Source organism: Lissotriton helveticus, chromosome 5_1, assembly GCF_964261635.1.
Source record: "Lissotriton helveticus chromosome 5_1, aLisHel1.1, whole genome shotgun sequence".
In the NCBI taxonomy this organism is placed as follows: Eukaryota; Metazoa; Chordata; class Amphibia; order Caudata; family Salamandridae; genus Lissotriton; species Lissotriton helveticus.
In genome coordinates this window covers 1,663,751,353-1,663,762,736 of record NC_136065.1, presented here as the reverse complement: position 1 = coordinate 1,663,762,736, position 11,384 = coordinate 1,663,751,353, and the positions used below count along the sequence as shown (strand labels likewise).

The 11,384-nt window shown below is 50.2% G+C and overlaps 2 non-coding genes across 2 annotated transcripts; both read right to left on the bottom strand.

The window, feature by feature from the left end:
- Positions 1–10,136: 10,136 nt before the first annotated feature.
- On the bottom strand, positions 10,137–10,209 carry TRNAR-ACG (transfer RNA arginine (anticodon ACG)). The gene has a single exon. It is a non-coding gene; the product is annotated as a tRNA-Arg (tRNA).
- An 857-nt stretch (positions 10,210–11,066) lies between these two features.
- Positions 11,067–11,139, bottom strand: TRNAR-ACG (transfer RNA arginine (anticodon ACG)). Its single transcript has one exon. It is a non-coding gene; the product is annotated as a tRNA-Arg (tRNA).
- Between the last annotated feature and the right edge of the window lie 245 nt (positions 11,140–11,384).

Sequence of the window (11,384 nt, the reverse complement as noted above, 5' to 3'; positions counted from 1 at the left end):
TGACTGCCTGACTGGCCTCCAAGTTGTCAGCAGCCTGCTTCCACAACTTGGCCATCTGGCTTCTGAAGGCCAACATGTAGCTCACCACATCCTGGGGAGGTTTTCTGGGAGACTTCTCCCATCCTTCCTTCACCAGGCTGAGAGGCCCACGCACCGGGTGCCCATACAACAATTCGAACGGGCTGAAGCCCACTCCTTTCTGTGGCACCTCTCTGTAGGAGAACAGTAAGCAAGGTAGGAGGACGTCCCACTTCCTCCGTAAACTCTCTGGCAGACTTCTTATCATGCCCTTCAGGGTCTTATTGAACCTCTCAACCAGTCCATTGGACTGGGGGTGATAGGGAGTGGTGAACCGGTAGGTCACCCCACACTCCTTCCACATGGTCCGCATGTAAGCAGACAGGAAGTTAGTCCCCCTGTCAGACACAACCTCCTTCGGGAATCCTACCCTAGTAAAGATTCCCATCAGGGCCCTAGCCACCACAGGTGCAGTAACAGTCCTCAGAGGGATGGCCTCTGGGTACCGTGTGGCATGATCCACCAGAACCAGGATGAACCTGTGACCAGCTGTTGTTGGTGGATCCAATGGCCCTACAATGTCGATGCCCACCCTTTCAAAGGGGGTGCTAACGACAGGAAGTGGTTCCAGGGGAGCCTTTAGCTTCACCCCTGTCTTCCCACTTGCCTGGCAGGATACACATGTCCTACAGTATGTGTCGGACGCCACTTTCATTCGAGGCCAGTAAAAGTGGAGGACAAGCCGTGCAAAGGTCTTGTCCTGGCCTAAGTGTCCTGCCAGTGGTATCGCATGAGCCAATTCCAGCAGAAAGGCTCGGTACTGCTGCGGGACCACCAAGGCCCTTGATGAGCCAGGTAGAGGTACCTTGGGTTCACTGTAGAGGAGTCCATCCTCCCAGTAAAGATGGTAGTGTCCCGTAACATCACCTGCTGCCTGGGCTTCAGCCTGACGCCTCAGTCCCTCAAGGGTAGGGCACTCCCTCTGCCCCCTACAGAATTCCTCTCTGGTAGGACCTCCCTCCACATGCCATTCAGCAGGGATGGGCAAATCCTCCAGAGAGTCTACTTCCCCCTCCACGGACTCCTGGCCTACCACTGCAGGTGGCCGATCTGTCTCATGGGGCGTGGAAGCCGGAGCAGGCTGTCCCTGTCTCCGTTTCTGACCCTTTTTAGCAGCGGGTTGGGCCATTGTTCCAGGCTCCAACCCAGGCAAACTCCCTCTCCGGGCAGTCGCAGACCTTGTGCTGACACAGGCCCAGTTAGGTGTACCCAGCATCGCAGAATGCGTCCGGTATTCCACCTCTCTCCAAGTGTTGTGTTCCATGTCATTCCCCAACAGACAATCGACTGGCACGGCAGGGCTTACGGCAACTCGAAGTGAACCTGCAACCCCCTCCCACTCAAAGGGAACCTCAGCCACTGGATAGTGGCCCATTCTGCCGTCAGCCATCGCGGCGGGGTGGAGTACATTAGGAACAACCTGCTCTGGGGACACCAGCTGACTTCTCACCATAGTCATGCTGGCTCCTGTATCCCTCAGAGCCTCCCCTCTCTGGCCATTGATGGTAACCCATTGCCCATACTTTGTAGTATTTGGGGGCACCTGGATCTTTGGCACCATCTCCCGCTCTCCCAGGGACACTAAGGTGACACCCGCCCACTCACCCCCCTTATCTAAGGGCAACTCCTCCCCGAGCACTACACTAGCTACTCCCGGTGACTTTCCTCCGGTGGGAGGGGGTGGTCTCTTTGGGCATCTGACATCTCCCTTATAATGTCCAACGCCACCGCATTCAAAACAGTGGGGAACCCTGGGCTGCTGGCTTTGGCCAGGATAAGGGTTCCGGGGCGGGTTTGCCCTAGGGGTGAAACCTGCTCCCTTCCCTTGGAAGTTATTTTGGGGACCTTTAGAGAACTCTTTCTTTTTCTCCCCCCCCTCCTTCTTCTGGGGGGCGCCCTGTCCGGCTTTTTGAGATTCCCCTCCAGTCCCCTTGGAGGACACCCGAGTACTTGTCCAGATGTCCGCCTCCTCTGCAAGCTTCCGGGGATTGGTCAGCTTGCTGTCTACCAGGTGTTGGCGCAGCTCGGGAAAACATTTCTCGAGGAGGTGTTCTTTCAAAAATAGATTGTACAGCCCCTCATAATCCTTTACCTCACTGCCCTTGACCCAACCCTCTAAGGCCTTTCTGGCATAATCAAGGAAGTCCACCCAGTTCTGAGTGCCCATCTTGTGACTCCCCCTAAACTTCTGTCGGTACCTCTCTGGGGTGAGCCCGAACTTCCTCAATAACGCCAACTTCATGGTGGGGTAGTTTGTCTGTTCCTCTGGATCCAGGGCCAGCAAGGTGTCCCGACCAGCAGGAGGCATGTACTTGTACAAACTACCCCCCCAGTGCTTCTCCTGCACTCCATGAACCTTCAAAGAAACCTCATAAGCGGCCAGCCACTTAGCTACATCATCCCCCTGACTGAAGCTCGCTATCAGGTCCTTTGGAATATAGGGTTTGGTCTCCCTGGCTGACTCTTTTGGTTCGCTGCCACCATTCCTAACAGGAGAGGACCCCCGTCGCAGACTTTGGAGCTCCAGTTCCTTCAGTCTAAACTCGTGGACCATCCTCCTCTCCTCTTTCTCCTGCTCCAACTTAGCCAACTCCCACTTTAGCTGTCTTTTCTCTCTCCTATCGGTGAGCTCGGCTTCTGTTAGGCTTCTCCCAGAGATGCTACTGCCCTTACTGGAATAGGACATTGGTTTGGTGAGTAAGTTTTCCCCCTCATCGCGGAATAACTCTTCTACCTCCCCCAGCATGTCCTGGTCAACCTCTTCATCCTCCTCCTTTGTCTCTTGGTGTGCCTCCACCCAGGCCCTAAGGCTAGTCTGGAGCTCCCCCTTCCTGGTACCCTGTTTGAAAAAGACCCCCATTTGTTGGCAGAACATTCTCAATTGGGGCACGGAATAGACTTCCAGGTTTTCCACTGCAAACTCCATTGTGAGTCTGGCAAACCTGGATACACACCAGAAATTTCAGAGGGGTAAGGGTAACCTAAAACCAACTCCACCCACCACCAGGAATAAATTTAGAAAAAACAAAAGGACTAATTGGGAGGGCCGCAAGGAGAAAACTCCTGGTGTAGGTTAGGTGTATTACGTCAAATTACTAGTAAGTAGCTGCAACCAAGTCCGCAATCCCACCGCTAGGCACCAATATGTTGGAATTAGGTAGCCTGGCCTAGGGCAAGACTAACATAACAGAGGCACAGTGTAAAGGTTGCAGACCACCCAAAAGTAACTCCACGCAATAACACTCAAAAGGAAAACTCTACACCAAAATTATGTGAAAATACGTGCTGTTTTATAAAAATAATATACTCTTTGGTTTCAAATTATACAGTGTGACACATCTTAGTTCTTCTCAGAAATAACAATTATACCTTTGATGTGGAGAAGTAAATACACTCTTCTTGCTGTGGAAAAATTACAGTTCAAAACATTTAGCTGTCATAAGTTCAGAAGTGCTCGCTGTTTGGAATTGAAATTATCTCATTAGGGTTACACTAAACAGTGTCACTTTGCATTAGTAATCAATAACATCGCTTTAACCTGCCAAATCACTGGCTTTACCTCTATCACAGTATTAAGAACTCTCTCCCCTTTATCTCCACCTTAATACAGCGTTAGAATACACCTTCAGAGTGGAATGCAGGAATTTTACCAATTTACTATCTTTACACAACAACTGCCATGAAGTTCTGGAGGGAGTTTCCCCTTTAGCAAGTAATGTCAGTGCTCTTCTGACAGTAATTTATGTTCCTCTCTGTTTTCTAGCGTAATGGCTACTCTTAGACCTGTTCCAATGAGGTTGGGAATAGGAAACTACCTTCCCCCTTCACCTATTCTGACACAGCTTAAGCTAAAGACGTCAGAGTATAGGGGCATCACGCTAGACGCTGGGATTTGGGATTTAATACATTATCAAAGAGGACTCAGCTCTGTTCCTCCTCACCCCCACGGCTCCTTACTGTTTCTTTACGTCTTTTGTCCTGCCCCAGTCCACAGGGGTCGGGGCTAACAGCCAGTTCCGCCGCAGAGAAACACCAGCCAACCTCTTCACCTCAGCGCCGGAGTGGGGGAGGAGCACTGACAGCGGCCCTTCGCCCTTCCTCTCACCGTCTGAGGCGGACGCTGGTCAAGCTGACAGCAGATCGGCTGTGGCGCTAGATTTCCGCTCCTCGGGGAATGCAGGACGCTCCTCCGCCCCAGCCCTGACCAGACCGGGTCCGCTGAAGACAACCGGAGACGCGTTGCTCCTGGGGAATTCCTCGCGTCTCTCGGATGCTGGGCTCTACTGCGCAGATGCGGGGAAACCAGTGGCACAGACTACACCGCCCCCTTCCGCCGGGAGGTACACGCTTCTGCTCCTGCGCAGGGGATCAGCGTCTCCTCATCAATTCCGCCGCGCGGCTTGAACAGCAAGCTGCGCCACTCTTCCGCGGACTGCTCTCCTTCACGCCCCCTCGCGCCCTCCAGACAGAGACGCCTCGGCCTCACAAGCTGTAAAACCACACCGGGCACTGCTCTTCTAATCCGGGTAGGCTAGAACTTCGGCAGGAAGGCGGGGAGCTAGTCAATAACCCCAAGAGGGAACGAAGGGTTGAAGGTGGGACACAGCCGTCTGGGGAAAGGTCCAAAGTCCCTGGTTACTTGACTGGACCAGATCGGTTTCAGGCCAATGGTAGGGTTCGGTCAGCAGCACAAGGGGGAACGTCCTCTGAAAGATGCTGTCAGTTAATGAAACCAACTAGCCTCTCCTAGCGCGTCCTCCTCCGCACACTGCAGCCTCTCTCCTTTCACACTGGACTACACAAAATGGCCTCCTGCCCCCTGCCCTTTTATAGCCTAGCCTCACAGAGTCCAGTAGGGTCCAGAAGGTTCTGGAAGTCCTAATGTTAGCCTATGGGGCTGACTATGGGGTGGCAGTTGGTGACAGTTAGGGCCCTCCATTTTGTGACAACATGAGGTTTCCTGACAACACAGGCCTCTGGGCCTGAGGTAAAAGATTACAAGGGAGGAAAGAACACCTATCCCCCTGGTCAGCACCTAAAAAGTTAGTAGACAAAAAAAAGATTACCAAGGATATGAGGGGCAAAAAGGGGACAAAATAAATAAAAATTAGGAGGGACATTGCCAAAAAGCCAGACAGGTCTAACAGTCTGTCTAAAGCTGTACTTTGATTATGGTTGACAACAGGGCACTTAATATATTCAACCACTTAAAACAATCTGCCCCTGTTCGAAATGCGTGCCTCGAGGGGGCAATGGTTTCCACCTTTGTCCAAGTAGTGACCCTTCCTTCTCGTCAGGATAAGGGAGTTACACTCTTAAAATAACCCCTGCTCACCCCCTTAGTAGCTTGGCACCAGCAGTCAGGCTTATCTTAGAGGCATTGTTTAAAGCATTTGCACATAACCAACAGTAACACAGTGAAAGCACTACAAAAGGATATCACACCAGTTTATAAAAATATCCAATATTTTTATATACTTAAGACAAGACCAAAAATGATAAAAATCGACAATAGAGTACTTAGAAATCTTCAATCATCAAAATAGAGTTGAAATATGGTTCCTAGAAGTCGATAGCTCGTGTCTGGGGTTATCACTGCGTTTTAGCATGCTAATGACCTGGCAGAAGTGTGAGGCCAGCCCTGGAGGGCTTATTCAAATTGCTAGGTCTTAATTTTCTTACCGGACAAAAGAAGAAAGGAGGAGTCTTTGATGTGTCGAGGGATGTCATTCCAGGCTTTAGGAGCTAAGTTTGAGAAGGCCTGACCCTACCATGATTTGCTTTTGTGCATGCCTGGGACGTGTGCTAGTGAGAGTCTGGTAGAGCAGAGGTGTCTATAAGATTTTTGGAAATGAATGTGGGTGTGCTGGTAGGCAGGGCGTATGTTGTGGAGTGCTTTGTGTTTGTGAGTGAGGAGTAGTTTGAAGTCTACACACTTGTGTATTGGGAGCCACTAGAGCTCCCTAAGGCGAAATGTGATATGGGCTCAGCATGGGAGTTTGGGGAGAACACTTGCTGCTGCGTTGTGGATGGTCGGAATTCTCCTTGTGAGCTGGTTGGTTATTCCTGCGGATAGGATATTTACATAGTACAGCCTGCTGCTGAGGGCTTTGGTGATCGGTTTATTGGTGCTAACCAGTTGCCACTTGAAAATCTTCTACATCATCCTCAGGGTGGGTGTTGAAGCAGGATGAGTCAACTGTGTCGTAGCCATGTCCAGTTTATTTACAATGATTCTGAGATTTCTTGCTTGTGAGCTGGGTCAGCGATCCATAGGCCACCAGGTGTAGTTCTATCAGGGCTTGAAACATCCACTTGCATTGTCAAGCAAGATTTATTCAGGACAGGCCTTTTTTTAGGGACTACTCGCCCTTTCTGGCCAGTCGAAAATCCTCTAATTTCAGAGAAGACAAACTGACTTGTGACCTCTGTCTCTGAAAGCAGAAAAAATGTGACAAGATAACAATATTTAAAGGCATCTTTATTGCTCACAAAGTGAACGAGAAATAAAAATGGCATTAAATCACATTATCTTATCACATTTGTTGGCTTTCAGAGAAACAGAGGTCAAAAGTCAGCTTATCTTATTACATTTATTTTTCTTTCTGTGACTTTAGTTAGAGGATTTTGTAAAGTGAACTGCATGACAATTGAACGTGCAAAGCATGTTAAATGAAAGGCTGTAAGATGTCAGGCTTTTTCTAACAACATTGATTCCTTGACCTCTGGTCAAAGGTAGCACTCCTCCCAGCAGCGCCGCTTGTCAGCTGGTTCACCCGAGCCTTGTGCCTCTCTCCCCTGGGTTCGAGGCTGCTCTGCTCCTTCCTGGTATTTGCCGCCTCTCCCCCCTATTGCTGCGTGACTGCTACCTGTATTGGTCTGTATTGTGCTTCATTCACTGTCCCTGTACTTTGCCTCTGTCCCTGTAATCACTTCCACTCCCCGACGCTACGACCCCACCCCCCTACTGCCTCTTGCCTGCTCCCTGCCGCCCGCCTGTTTTGCTGCCGTTCCCCGCCACCTCCCGCCGCTGCGTCCCTGAGCCCCCCCCCCCGCACCCCATCGGACACCATGCTCCTGCCTCCCAGCTGCTCCTCCCTCCTTATCCCCCTCTTATGGAGGACGCTAAGGCAAGCCCGTCTGCGCCCATCCACGTCTGGACCTCGACCAGCGCCAGAACCTTTGGACCCGCGAACGCCACAACACCAGACTCCGCTACGACGCCAGCACCCTGTACGCACTCAACGCCGGCCAAAAGCACACGCGCTTCCAAGCCACCCCGAAACAGACTCAGGGACCTTTCTCCTGCCTCACCTGCAGCTTCACCTTCGACAGAACCACCAAACCACCAAGGACTGGACCCAACCACCTACGCTGCATACTCCTCAACACCCGCTCCGCACGCAAACACGCCATCGAGCTCTGAGATCTGCTCGACTCCTCCGCCCCAGACGTGGCCTTCCTGACCGAGACCTGCTGGAATGACTCCTCGGCGCCCGACATCGCTATTGGCATCCCGGACGGCTACAAAATCACACGCAGGGATCACGCCAACGGTATCCGAGGAGGAATAGCCATCATCCACAAGTCCACCCTCAAGGTCGCCACCCACACAGACGACACCCTCAACACCACCGAACACCTGCACTTCCGGATCCACACCGACCCCAACACCACCCTCAAGGGAACACTCATCTACAGACCCCCCCGGACCCCTAGCTCAATTCAGTGACTCCATCGCTGACCTCACCAGCACCCACGCACTCGCCTCCACCGACTACATCCTCCTCGGGGACCTGAATTTCCACCTCGAGAACAACAGTGATGCCAACTCCACCACCCTGATCACCAACCTCGCCAACCTTGGCCTCAGACAATTCGTCACCGCACCCACCCACGCCGCTGGCCACGCACTGGACCCCGCATAATGTTGAGAATGAACCCAGAGTTTCATGTGATACTGTGCGCACATTTTTGTGGATAGATCCTTTCCACATCACGATTAGATCCTTTTCAAACAGTGCCTTTATGGTAAAACCTAAGTCTGCTAACTCTGCCCATTCATTAAAAGAGGTCCTACTTTCAGCTTTGTTTTGCTATAGAACTTTATTTTGCTTTAGTAGTTTCTTTTAAGAACACAGTCGCTAAACTATTAACCATACTCTTCTAACAAAAAGCCTGCTTGTTAAACGTTAACTGAGTTTTCATTTTAACACAGGCCCTCAGTTTCACATCCATTTTCATAGCCCCATAAAATCTACCTGTTCACTGATTGCTTTACCATTTCAAGTAACATAAACTTTAGAGGGGTTTTCACCACCAGCCGTCAGTGCACTCTTTCACCAGGCACAAACACCACCAGCCGTCAGGGCACGCTTCCACCAAACACTCACAACCACACTCACAACCACACTCATACACACAAACACACACTCATAACCACACATTCATAACCACACACACACACTCACAACCACACTCACAACCACACTCACAACCACACACACAACCACGCACACAACCACACCGTCAGTACACACTTTCACAAGACACAGACACCATAAGTCGTCAGTGCATGCTTTCACCGGGCACAAACACCACCGGCCGTCAGGGCACGCTTTCACCGGGCACAAACACCACCAGCCGTCAGTGCACGCTTCCACCAGGCACCACACCACCAGACGTCAGTGCACGCTTTCACCAGGCACACAACCACTACCAGCCATCAGTGCACGCTTTCACCAGGCACACACACACCACCAGCCGCCAATGCACGCTCTTACCAGGCACACACACACACCACCAGCCGTCAGTGCACGCTTTCACCAAGAACACACACACACCAACAGCCATCAGTGCACGCTTTCACCAGGCACACACACCACCAGCCGTCAGTGCACACTTCCACCAGGCACACACACCACCAGTTGTCAGTGCATGCTTTCACCAGGCACACGCACCACCAGTCGTCAGTGCACGCTTTCACCAGGCACACGCACCACCAGCCGTCAGTGCACACTTCCACCAGGCACACAAACCACCAGCCGGCAGTACACACTTCCACCAGGCACACACACCACCAGCCATCAGTGCACACATCAATTGTTAACGCATCCACAGTTAACTATTGTAGCAATCACAGTATGGCGCACTTTACTTTTAAACATTTTCATCTAAAGCGCAGCATGCCACCATTCCTACAAAAATAAATACACCTTTTTTGGCCTACAATTTATAGATTTTGTTGCAATTGGTGTTGCAATATTTAGCAATGCCAATAGCTCAAACTTAATTAATGTGAGACCTATCGCGTTGCAAATGCTTGTTATGATTTTTTTAGCCCTGGCCTACGTTGAAACATCTTTAAAGAATACCAGCACGTTAGTTTTGTCCATGTTCAGCTTGAGACAGTTGGACTTCATCTAGGTGGCCACTACCGTCATGCATGTGGTGAACTTGTTCCTAGTGTTTGATGCTTGTCCAAGAGGGACAGTATCAGTTACGAATGTGAGGATATTTTTGTTGCAAGTCTGGACGATGTGGTCCACTGAACTCATGAATATTTTGAAAAGTGTTGGGCTGGGCAAGGAGCCCTGTGGTACTGCAAATGAGTTTCTCTGCTTCAAAGCCCACAGCTCAATTGTCACCTATGCCAACTGCAATTCTATGCAAAGGGTGGCACTCTAAAGGAATTTCTGTTTACATGTTTAAGCCACGCCCTAATTGTATTGGCCGCGCCCCTTTCAGGGACCCCACATTTTTTTCATCCCACTTTAAACTCTGCCTCGCTGTAACTAGGTAGCCCGATCGCAGGCAACTATTTCTGTATTGTGGTATCGATTTCTTTTAAAAGTAATGAGAGCCTGGGCACATTGGATTCTTTCCCGATTAAAACGCTGTTCTTTCTGTGGAAGCAAATTATGGTACCTCATGATTAATGATATATTTACATGAAAACGTGTCATTAGTTTAATCTTCCATAAACGCCCACTAGGTATACGGCTATATTTTACTATTAACTGTGACTTCTTTTAAAGATGTGAAAAGGAGCCTTGAATCGAGCCAGCCAGGAGTCGAACCTGGAATCTTCTGCTCCGTAGGCAGACGCGTTATCCATTGCGCCACTGGCCCGCCGATGACCTTCTCAGAGAGGGGTGAGAATATGGAGCTGCTTATCCCAGGGTATCGGTAGAGAGTGATACTGAAAGCTTTGGAGTGTTAGCATGAGCATGTCATTCAAAGTCAAACGGGGAACTCTGCAGTAGCACAGGGTGAACTCCCAGAATGTAGGCGTCATGGGGAGAGTGAAGAGCTTTAACAAGCTTCTGCATGGAAGAGCAATCAGCGGGGAGACTGGGAGCATTGGGACAGAGAGAACTGGCGACGTGACTAGTTCTTTTCCGCTTCAGTGCAAGTGCACAGGGCGGTGTGGCGGGAAATACAAGTGTTTGCGCACAACATTATTCATCGCAACTGGAAAGAACGACTGTTCCGCAGACACAATACATGTGTTATTTCTTTTTCTAGAATCGTTGCCATGCACCAGTATCTCAGATGCTCCGTTATTTTGCCCGGTTTCAATGGAATAAGTCACTAGCAGCTGCATCCGTGACAGCCATTATGAAGGCCCGTGCCTTCGAGACCACGCTGGTAAAGGTGCTTTTTCAAAAATTCACTAGCATTTGTTGTTCCATGAAAATATTGGTCCCTTTGGCAAATCGACAGATATCTGTTTTACAGTTAAAAACAGACCTCTCGAAAACTCTGAATGGCCCACTTTTAAATAAAAAAAGATATTGGCGTTAAATTCCTATTATGTAATTTAATTCAAATGCCTAGCTGTTTGTGTACCGAAGTTTACAGATCCGTTTATTATAATATCACCCAGGACGGAACGTCATGGTCTAAGAGGAGTGATGTGGTTTCTCTCACGTTTATAGATCATTGCAATGTTTATATTATTGTTTGAAAAAAGTGACATCCACTATCGAGCCAGCCAGGAGTCGAACCTGGAATCTTCTGCTCCGTAGGCAGACGCGTTATCCATTGCGCCACTGGCCCGCCGTGGCTCTAGTGATCAGAGAAAAGATGAGAACCACGTCACAAGAAAGGTGATACAAGCTCGTGTGACACGGCTGTAGCGATGCACTCTGGAGCCAGCCTATAGGTCTGAGGAGCTTCAGAGCCCTGCTCTCTCTACTGCTTGCAGAGATGAATGCTGCCTTCGAGGGGGAAGGGCTTCTTGGCTTTGCCTCCTCTAACTGCAAAAATGCGGCTGGAGCATGACATCTTACAATTCCTTCTGT